This window comes from Rousettus aegyptiacus, unplaced genomic scaffold, assembly GCF_014176215.1.
Source record: "Rousettus aegyptiacus isolate mRouAeg1 unplaced genomic scaffold, mRouAeg1.p scaffold_m13_p_1, whole genome shotgun sequence".
NCBI lineage: Eukaryota > Metazoa > Chordata > Mammalia > Chiroptera > Pteropodidae > Rousettus > Rousettus aegyptiacus.
The window spans coordinates 106,021,756-106,031,971 of record NW_023416284.1 but is presented as its reverse complement, the minus strand read 5'-3'; the positions used below and the strand labels follow the sequence as shown (position 1 = coordinate 106,031,971).

At 36.7% G+C, this 10,216-nt stretch overlaps 1 pseudogene; it reads left to right on the top strand.

Moving 5' to 3' along the window:
* The first annotated feature begins 8,147 nt into the window (after positions 1–8,147).
* On the top strand, positions 8,148–8,266 carry LOC118605440 (annotated as a pseudogene).
* The last annotated feature ends 1,950 nt before the right edge of the window (positions 8,267–10,216 follow it).

The following is a 10,216-nucleotide window of genomic DNA, read 5'->3' as shown; positions in this document are numbered from 1 at the left end:
GCTTCAGGCATCTACTGGGGGTCTTGGAAAGCATCCTTCTCAAATAAGAGGGAACAACTGTATGCATATTGGTCATCTCTAGAGGGAGTAGAGGAAATAAAAAGTTATTTTACAAGTACACTTTTTTATAATTGAAAAAAACTTGAGTTCTAATAAAACAATGAGGGTTTTTGACTAAATTGAAGTAAACTTACAGTTTTCTTACTGTACTGAACATTCTCTAAAGACTAAGACAGCATTGTCTTCTGATATACCACAGAAGAATATGTGGCTATTGGTTGGAATCAATTAATGTTTAATGTTTAAACTGAAGTAATATTTTTTTTAAAAGTCAATTTAAAGTTTCATTTACCTAGAAAGTCTTGTTAGAACGTCTTGTTGATAATAGGAAGGAAAAATGTTTTATCTTTTTTCTGCAATAAGTGTAAAAACAGCTCTGGTAAGATTTATATTATTAATGTGTTAAAGTGATTCTTAAATAGAAGGAAAGTTATAGGCCTATTTGATTATCTAATTTTTGTCAATAATCTATTTCTATATACAAACAAAAGTCACAAGCTTAAAGTGTTGCTTATCATTGGCAGAGAGGGGATGGTCCATGGAATACTTACAATCCATTCAGGCACCAAGTTATCTCTGGATGGTTATACCAGATAAGCTTGGCAGAATTAACTAAAACTTATCTGAGCTTGAAGCAATAGATATTTCATATGGAGAAATGGGAAGAGAGTATTTTCAAAAATCTTAACATGTAAGCTTACTTCAAAGCGATCATGTCTGACCATTGGTATTTGTGAATTTTGGGCTCAAAACTTTCCTGTGTAGATTTTCCTGGTGTCTGAATTTTGTTAATATTGTTACTCTAATGAGTAGGGAGAAATAAGGAGCTCTGAGGGAAGGCAGTTGAAATCTATGGGGAGCGATTCAGAAGCAAGTTATAAAACAGAGTAGGCCCAAGAGTGATTCCCTGTGATTAGCTGAGAAGCACTCTGCGTCTTAGTCATGAGTACTCAGTTGTTGTAGTATAAAAGCCACCTTAGATAATAGGTAAGTAAAAATGGCTATATTCCAATAAAATTTTATTTAGGCATTAATTAACTAATTAATTAATTTTTTAAAAGCACTCTGGGACCTTGTATGGATCAAGTATTCAGGTGAGGCACTGTCCGTGCCCCAAGGCCACTGCAGTGTGGTGAGATCTGAGGATAACTCCTAAATCTTCTCAGAAGGTATAGCTGTCTGCTTCTCCATACACTGCCTCTACTCCTTTCATTGACACTTACTAGTCCAAGCCTTTCAAAACCTGTGAATTGGGACAGACTTTGCTCAGAAATCATGGAGGCTCAATGATTCCTTTACGCAGCATGTCTCAAATTTGGCTGCACGACAGAATCACTTGGGGGAGATTTTTAAATCTTGATGCTTTGGCCATATCCCAGGCCAGTAAATCAATATCTCTCTCTGGCGAGACCCAAATATTTGTGTTTTATAAAGTTCTCCAGGTGATTCAATATGCAGCCACTGCTTTACAGTCCTTCTTGGGGAAGCTTTCCTTCCAGTGCATCTGAAACTACATAGGCATTCATAGCTTCTCTTAGGTTTCACCTCTGGACTCACTGTACACATTCCCTGTGCCATGGATAAGCCTGTCACTGATTGACTGAATAGTTAACATCTTCAAAGTTTATGGAATAAGAGCAGAATAAGGAAACCTTATTAAGATATCTCCCCATTCCATTCTGCTGCAGTCTTTTGTGTTTTAATTTTTCTCCAATTCAGTATTAACATGGAGAAAGCAATCTTTGTGGGGAGAGAGAGACACACAACCAGAATTTTGTGGTGGTCAGTCATCCATGATATAAGAACCTCATTAGCACAAGTAATTAGGAGTTAATTCTATGATCAAAAGGCCGAAGCACACAAAAAAATTTAACCATTTTAGACTGTCAATGCTAGAAACATTTTAAAGAGTGTTTATAAATTAACCAGGACACTTTCTATCATAAATATTAAAAACTGAACTCAAATTAGCCCAAGCAATGACATAGTCCACTGGCTCATCCAGTGGACTAAAGTATGGCTAGATTCAGTTGCTCAAAAAATTCACACTTCTTTTTTCAGTAGCATTCAACTCTGTGTTCTTTGTTGCACACTGCCTTTTCAAGCCTCTTCTTTTCAAGAGGAAGGAAAATGGCCATTCGATGTTCAGTGTTCCATGGTCCCTAAAATCATTATCCTTGACACACATAGAAAAATCTTTTTACTACCGGCATCCTTAGAGCACATCTAACAGAAGGACTAGCCCTGCTTTGGGCTATTGCTGAGAACAGAAAGACAGGGTCCCATGTTTGGCCAGGCCTAGATCACATGACTACCTTGTTAAGGGCGGAATGGCACTGTGAATGGCAGTCCTACCAAAACCACATGGGACAAAATACAGCTCATGCACGGAAGAAAAGCAGTATAGGAAATAGTCTATCTCTGCCATAGTATATAAATTGTGTCCCTACTCCATTTTTTTTACACCAAGAATATCATCATATAGGAAAACAAAACTACTTCAAACATTATAATCGGTCACTATGAAACAATAAACATTATATAGTGAAATATTATGAATAAGTTTGTTCAACCCATAAACATACTTTCGTAATGTTATACCGTGAGACACTAACTGAATTTCTACTTGTTTTAGAAATAACTTTTTGTGGACAACAGAGAAATTGCCATCAGACTAATATTTCAGTCATTATCAAAGAAAAACATCATTATAAAATGACCTGATAGAAATGCACTTTATTACTTTCTTATATTTTTATAAATTTTAAAAGAGCATAAAACATAAATTAACAATGAATGAATAGTTACAAAGCTATTATTCATATAACTATTAATATAACCATAACTCAGGTCAAAACATATTATACTTTTAGCTCTCCAGGATCCCCCATGTATCCCTCCATCACTATTCACAACCCTTTCACTATGGGTAGAGATGATCTTTATCCTGGCTTTTATGGTTATGACTTTCTTTATAGTTTTACCACTGATGTAGATATATTCCTAAAAGTATGGTAACTGTTTTTGAACTTTATGTAGGTAGAATAATATATATGTATTCTTTTATGTTCTGCTTCTGATGCTCAATTTGTTCATAAATATTGATCCATATTATTGAGAGTAATTGTTGTTTCTTTTCATTGTAGTAAAGTAATCCATTATATAAATGTATTATAATTTATTTAATCAATTTTGATAGATGCTTGGATTTTTTCCAGTTTGAGCTTTTATGAACAATGCTCTTATGAACCTTCCTCTATGTGTTCCCTGATATACTTTAACCTATATCAGGATCACATGCAAGGCTTGTTAAAACACAAATCTCTGGGTCCCACCTCAAAGTTTCTGATTCAGTAGGCCTGGGGTAGCGTGCAAGCATTTACAGTTCTAATAAGTCCACAGATAATACCAATGCCACTGGTCTGGGAAACATGCTTTGAGAATCACTGCTCTAGCCTGGCTGTTCGAAATTGATCCATGGGCCAGGATCGTATTATCATCTAGGAGTCAGTCAGAACTGCAGAATTTTTGACTCCACTGAAATGGAATTTTAACTTTAACAAAATCCTCAAGTGATTGCATGCACATTAAAGTTTGAAAAAATTGCTCTTGGTTAAATATATCTTGAAGTGGAATTTTTTCTGGGTCATAGTAATATGGATATTTTTAATATTTGTAAATGTCAAACTTTTTTATAGCAGATTTACAATTTATACATCAATGACTCAAAAAATGTGTATTTTCAGATACTTTTCAAATTGGCTAAGAAAAAGACACAATAGTTTACTTTGTAACTTAAATAAACCTTCCTATAAAATGTCTCTAGCTGATCATATATAAGACATTTTTTCTATTACCGCACGTGGGTGAAAATGTTAAACAGTTATCCATATATTCTCCCTCTTGAATTTAGGAAAAATTATGAGCTCTTAATGATTTTTGAAAAACATAAAGTTATAAAGAATTCAAAACAATTTTCAAACACAATAAATAATTTTCTTGGACACGTGTCATTAATTAGAGTGGTCATAACATAATTCTTAAAATATTTGAAATAAGTCAAGTTTTAATCCTAAAAAAACTAGAAAGCTTTGGAGATACTTTCAACTTCAATATGGAAACTTTCCAACAAAATGATGCAATCAACTTTTTTTCACTTTCGTAAACTTTGCATGGTGAGTGAGTGTTCAGTGGCTTTCAAGGACCATGCTCTGTGTTCAACTTCCATCTTATTTAAGATTTGTGTTTATTTAAAATTTCCTTGATGTTTCTTATGGTATTAAAAACATGGTGGAGCAATCACGTCTTTCTTCTATCCTTTCCTTTTATTTTAGATATACAATTCAGACCTAACGACTACCGTAGGCTTTTGCCATCATCTGTAAAAATTTCATTTGAATAACACATACAACGGGGTGAGGGAGGGGGAGCACCATTATAAAGAGAATGTGAGCAGTAAGAAATTATAAATATGAACTAGTTCTAAGATTCTATATAATTTTAGATGTGCACTAAGCTCTACTTCATGCCAAAAGAACAATATGTGAACCTCGTTCAAAATATTTTGTGTATTTAAATATAGAAATTTTAAACATTCATTCAATGTCCTTTTAATTGCATGAATAATATTATTGTGGTTTCCAACCTAATTAAAGGATAATTAAGTAGAGAACAACAGCTTAAAAGGTATATCTCTCTTTTACAATATAATTACTTATGCTAATACACTATAAATTGAAATGGCATAATATTGAAGACAAAATTAAGCTTGCAAGGGAACTCTATAATAGCTTAATATAACAAAACCATTCCACATTATAGATATAAAAGAAAAACACTGCTAATAAGAATGTTCTGGACATTTTCATTTATTTGCTCATTCAAGTGTTAGCACTTTACCACTACCACCTCTCTAGTCCATAAAAGAAGCTTATTGGTGTTGTTCATTAAGTTGATGGATTTTTTTCTTTTTTGTATGTACATTGGCTTCTCAGAAATTAGATTTCAGTTGGACCAAGGGTGATGCTGTTACCACCCAGTTGATCATTATCATGATAATTGTGCACCAAGAGCTATGCTCTGGCCATTCCCAAAGGTGTCTTGTGACTTTACAGTAGGACTGGACTTGACCCAAGAGACTCATCAATCTCTGCATTACATGTTCTGAAGGGCAAATCATCTCACAGTCATTCCATGATTATCTAGCTTGACCTAAACTCAAGATACTCACTCAGTTGCGTTCTCTCCTCCTGACTCGCGCTGCCCAGATCACCACCAGTGACCATTACCCACCTGAGTCCAAATTCTTGCCAAACCTCCATACCTTACTGATTAGTATTATAAACACAGTGACAATTCTTGCCTGGTTAATTGTAGACAATTAATACTATCTACAAGAATGTGGCTGCCCTATCTGTGCCTCTGTAGGTATTCTCTGCTGCAAATGACATTCACCCAAGAAAGAGCAGTGACTTTTCCTAGGCCCACTACCAAACTCAAGTGCCCCATTCCTACATGGTGTGATATGAGAGGCAACGGTTCTGACTTCTCAAATACATCTTTTTTACCAGGCTACTATATTTATGAAACTTTTACCATCAGAGTCATTTATTGTAGTTGAAGTATTGCCTCCAGAAAGTCATTATAAAAATGTACATTACCAGGAAGCAGAACACCAGCATGTACCACTTGAACACCTCTTTGCATGTATATATGAATTTATGCTAAGATACTATGAAACAAAAGATAGAAGTTGTGATCATAATAAGAAAATATAAATTTGGGAATAAGCAGCACTGTGCTCTCTCACCATAACTGGCGCTGATTAAATTCCTAACAAAGACCATCTCATAATCAATCTTCTTAAAATTCTTGTCAAACCTCATCGTATTACTTTGTCATTCTGTCTTCTATTTTAAGTGCAGCAACAATGCCAGGCCAATTAACCTTAGGTAAAAATAATTACCACAATTAAGAGGAAGTGCATGCCCCACCTATGTCTCATCCATGCTCTCTGTAAGTACTCTCTTCTTAGTAGCACTCATTCAGGACAAAATAGTGGCTTTTCCCAGGCTGACTACTAAACTGTGGTGTCCTTGACCCACATGATGTGCTGTGAGAGCTACCATGAGTTTGGGCTAATCAACTGGTGTCTTTTACCAGTCTACCATGTTACATGGACCTTCTACCATTGTCCCCATAAGGTCCTTGTCAACATACACATTATCAGAAGGAAGAGAAGGGAGCATCACAGCATAGAATTTCTTAACATCTGGGTGCAACTATGAATTTAGCTATTGGTTAGATACAAGACATAAAGCATACAATTTGATGGGAATCAGAAATAAGAAATGTAAAGTAAATGGCACCATCCAGATTGGCATTGCTTTCAAGAGTTACCGAAGAGTAACTCAAACTAAACACTGTTCTCCCAAGAAGTGGCGCTCCTAGTCCCACAGTAATCAATAGGCAACTACATTATAATTAATTATATTCACTTGTCTACAATCTTATTTATGTAATCAATTTGATAAGAAAACACTTAAAAATTGGAGAATATGAAAATAATTTCAAACTTCAGAATCAGAAATGTTGAATTGTAAGAGATGCCAGACAAATGAAACATTTCATAAGGTCATTTAAATTTCCATTTGCAATAAAACATGACAGTAAATAAATCTCTCATTCTTTCTTCAAATTCCAAGATATGGAATAATTTAATCCTAACTTCAATAAAGTCTGAAAATTAAATAAACTTTCCATAAACTATATGAGAAATAACAATTAACTAACAAATATTGGATAGCCATACTTGACTACCAAATGAAGCTTTAATAAATACCTTCAAATATTTCTTAAAACAAATAAATAACCAGTGGTTTACAATGACTTCATACAGATTGAATTGTAACAAATTATTTTACACAAAGAGAAAGTTCAAGATGACCAGAAAATAATCTTATATTTCTTCTGACAGATTTTTTTGCAAGGAGATATTACTGGTTCACATTAGAGTAGTCACATCTGAAGTTTTCCTGCTTCTCATAAAGAATATTTACCTAGTTTACAATTTATAAAGGAGGATCACAGGATATATATTTAGATTAAAGTTCTAGTAACTTGATGGGTATACAGAGTTGAGTTTCTTTCATTGCTTTGTCTATACTCCAGATATATCCAGGTAGGACTGTCACTGCAGAGTTACTGACCACTGTCTTAGCTCAGTCATCAAAAAGACACTAAACAATATAGCTCTTGTGGTAGGACACCGTCAATGGTACTTTATTTTTTAATTAGGTTAGAACATACAAAGATGAATGCAAAAAACAGAAAGAGGCCCTGGACGTAAAACATTTGGGTCAATTATTAGGGGTTATAAATCTGAGAAAAATTAGCTTACTAAGTATGTAATACAAGCTGGGAATACAAATTTTATGGTCTGAATTTCTGGGGGCATCACTAATGCCTGATACTCAGTAAGGATGGTGACTGCCGCCCCTTACCTTGGTCTAAGGGACAGTTTAGGCAAATTCAGACCAGACCGCACAGAGAGATGTGCTGTCTTAGCATATACCCAACACAACCCTCTCTGTGTTATATGATCACAGGCTGGAAGTGCTTTCTTTAGAATATCATTGCCTAACCTGTCTTTTGATAATCAGTGTACCTTATCAGCCAGTAATTGCAGGCACCTAAAAGCTTCAATGCTTCACTACCTAGGCATAATGAGGTGGATTAAGGAATGGAGAGCTGACTATGTACAAAGGCCCTTAAATGGATTAGAACGTGTTATTTTCCTGTGCACACAGCTTAGGCCGCTTTGAACACTTTGTGCTTATAATGCCATGTACTTACCAGATCATTCATTCGTGACCTCAAAGAACTCTGCAAACAAAATGCTTTCTCCATTTTGTAAAAATGGAAAGAGTGGAGCACAATGTGGTAAAATGGAAGCTAGAGTTCATAGTTCTCTTAGAGGGACCTTATAATTAGAACTCTTACTTGCATAATTCAAGTTATATACATACATACATACATACATACATAAAAGTTGTGGTGAGGGAAGTGAGTTTAAAAGCTGAATCATAGTATACAGCCATGGCACCCTGAACAAGCCTGATACTATCTGATCTCAGAAACTAAGCAGGGTTGGGCCTGGTTAGTACTTGGATGGGAGACCACCTAGAAAGCCCAGCTGCTGTAGGTGTAAAACATAAAAAAATATAAATAAATAAATAAATAAATAAATAAATAAATAGAAACTGAATCATCTATATTAGTTGTCTAGTTGAATCGAATTTATATACTAACTCTTCAACATTCCATTGTTTTTGCCTATATATGCATATGCCAGTTGTTTTAATAGGTTTATTTTATTCTGCGTACAATTACATAAGCTCATATAAAGACAATTTCTGAGTCACCCATCCAGGGAACAATTATAAAACTCCAAAATATGAGAAGGTCAGAAGTAGACAAAAGTCCAGAGACATTTCAAAAGTAGATGCATGGAGCAAGAGAGAGGGTCATTACTCACAGTCACTTTTTTCCAAAAAGCTAGATAATGTATGTATGTATTCACTTTACAAATATTTGTTGATGTGTTACTATGTGCCAATCGCTGTTTTAAGCATTGAGAAGAGTAGTTAAAGAAAAGACATGATTCCTAAAGAACTTGGAAAAAATGAAGGCTCTGATTACAACTTGGAACACCTTAACATTTAGGCGAGTATAGAAGGAGAAAGTAGCAAGGAGTTGGAAAAGGAGTAGCTGGTGAGGCAAGAGCAAAACCAGGAAAGGTTTATATCACAGGATCAAAGAAAACAAAGGGCATCAAAAAGGAGGGGTGTTGAACTTTCTGATCAAGAAGCCATAGTAGGTAAATGATGTATTTTCACCCTCTTACAACCACATCGAAATTACATAGGAACTACAGAAAAACCCTCATTGAGAATTGCCTGAAGTCTAACTGAACAGAAGTCCTATAGCTAAGGACATACATAAGAAGCCAGGGTGAGACTGGTAGAGAAGCCAGCAGAGACATGGATTGGACTGATCCTCATTCCCACTGCCACGTGTGGCAGTTAAAAATCAGACTGTGGAGATGCCTGCTGAGGAGCAAAGGGTTCCAGCCCCATACCATGTTTTCCAGCCTAGAGCATCAGAGCCAGGAAGAGAAGTTCCTACAACTTCTGGCTATAAAATCCAGCAAAGACTGTGGCTGAGTGAGACACAGGATGGCTGGAGTCTCAGGATTTCTTCTTAAAGGGCCCACACATGGACTTACTCACTGAGGAACTCACTTCAAGCTCCAGCACTGGGACGGCAGCTTGAAAGGTGCCAGGTACATATGGAGGAGGAGCTGAATTGTCTGACTTGGGGGCAAGAGCTGGAGAAGCACCTTTCTCCCAGACAGATGTGCTGGCAGAAGTCATTATTGCTTTGTTGAGCCCTCCCCACTCCTGGCATGCAGATGCAGGGAGAGCCGTATCTGAGTTTTATCAGCCTGGCTAACACTGTTTGCCCTGCCTGGTGAGACCTCACCCCACCCAACTTGTAGACCCACCGAAGCCATTTCTAGTGGTTTTTCCATACAAACAACCAGTCTTGGCTCATGCTTCAAACTTTTCTAAAATCTCTCAAAGGTTTGCAAACTTCGAATAAACAGCATCTGGCCTCAGTGCCCTATACTTGCTAAGTAGCCTCAAGCCTGGCATTAGCAGCAGCCAGCCTCAGTTTACAGCTCAGCCTCTCCCAGGCACCTCCAAGCCCAGTACAGGTAGAAGACATCTACAGACTGCTTTGTGGATTATGCCAGGTGGCCCCAGGCAGGGTACAGGTGGAGACTAAAAGCTGGCCTGCTGCGGAACCTCTCTCAGGAGGCTACAGGACTGGTACACCTGGTGGTTGGTTTTGGTTCACCCTGGAGCATCAGCTGGCTGCCTCTACAGACTCGGCAGGCACCAGAGCCCTGCTAAAGTGAATCCTGCTCTGTAGAGTCAACCTCTGCACAATACCTCCTCCACTGTGGTCATGGCCAGTCCTCACAACCAATCAGCCTGAGGGTTAATCTCTTCAATTGACATGTCAACAGCAGTCAAGGCTCAACTACAACAAGAGGGCATACACAACCCACACATGGGACAAACACCTGGAG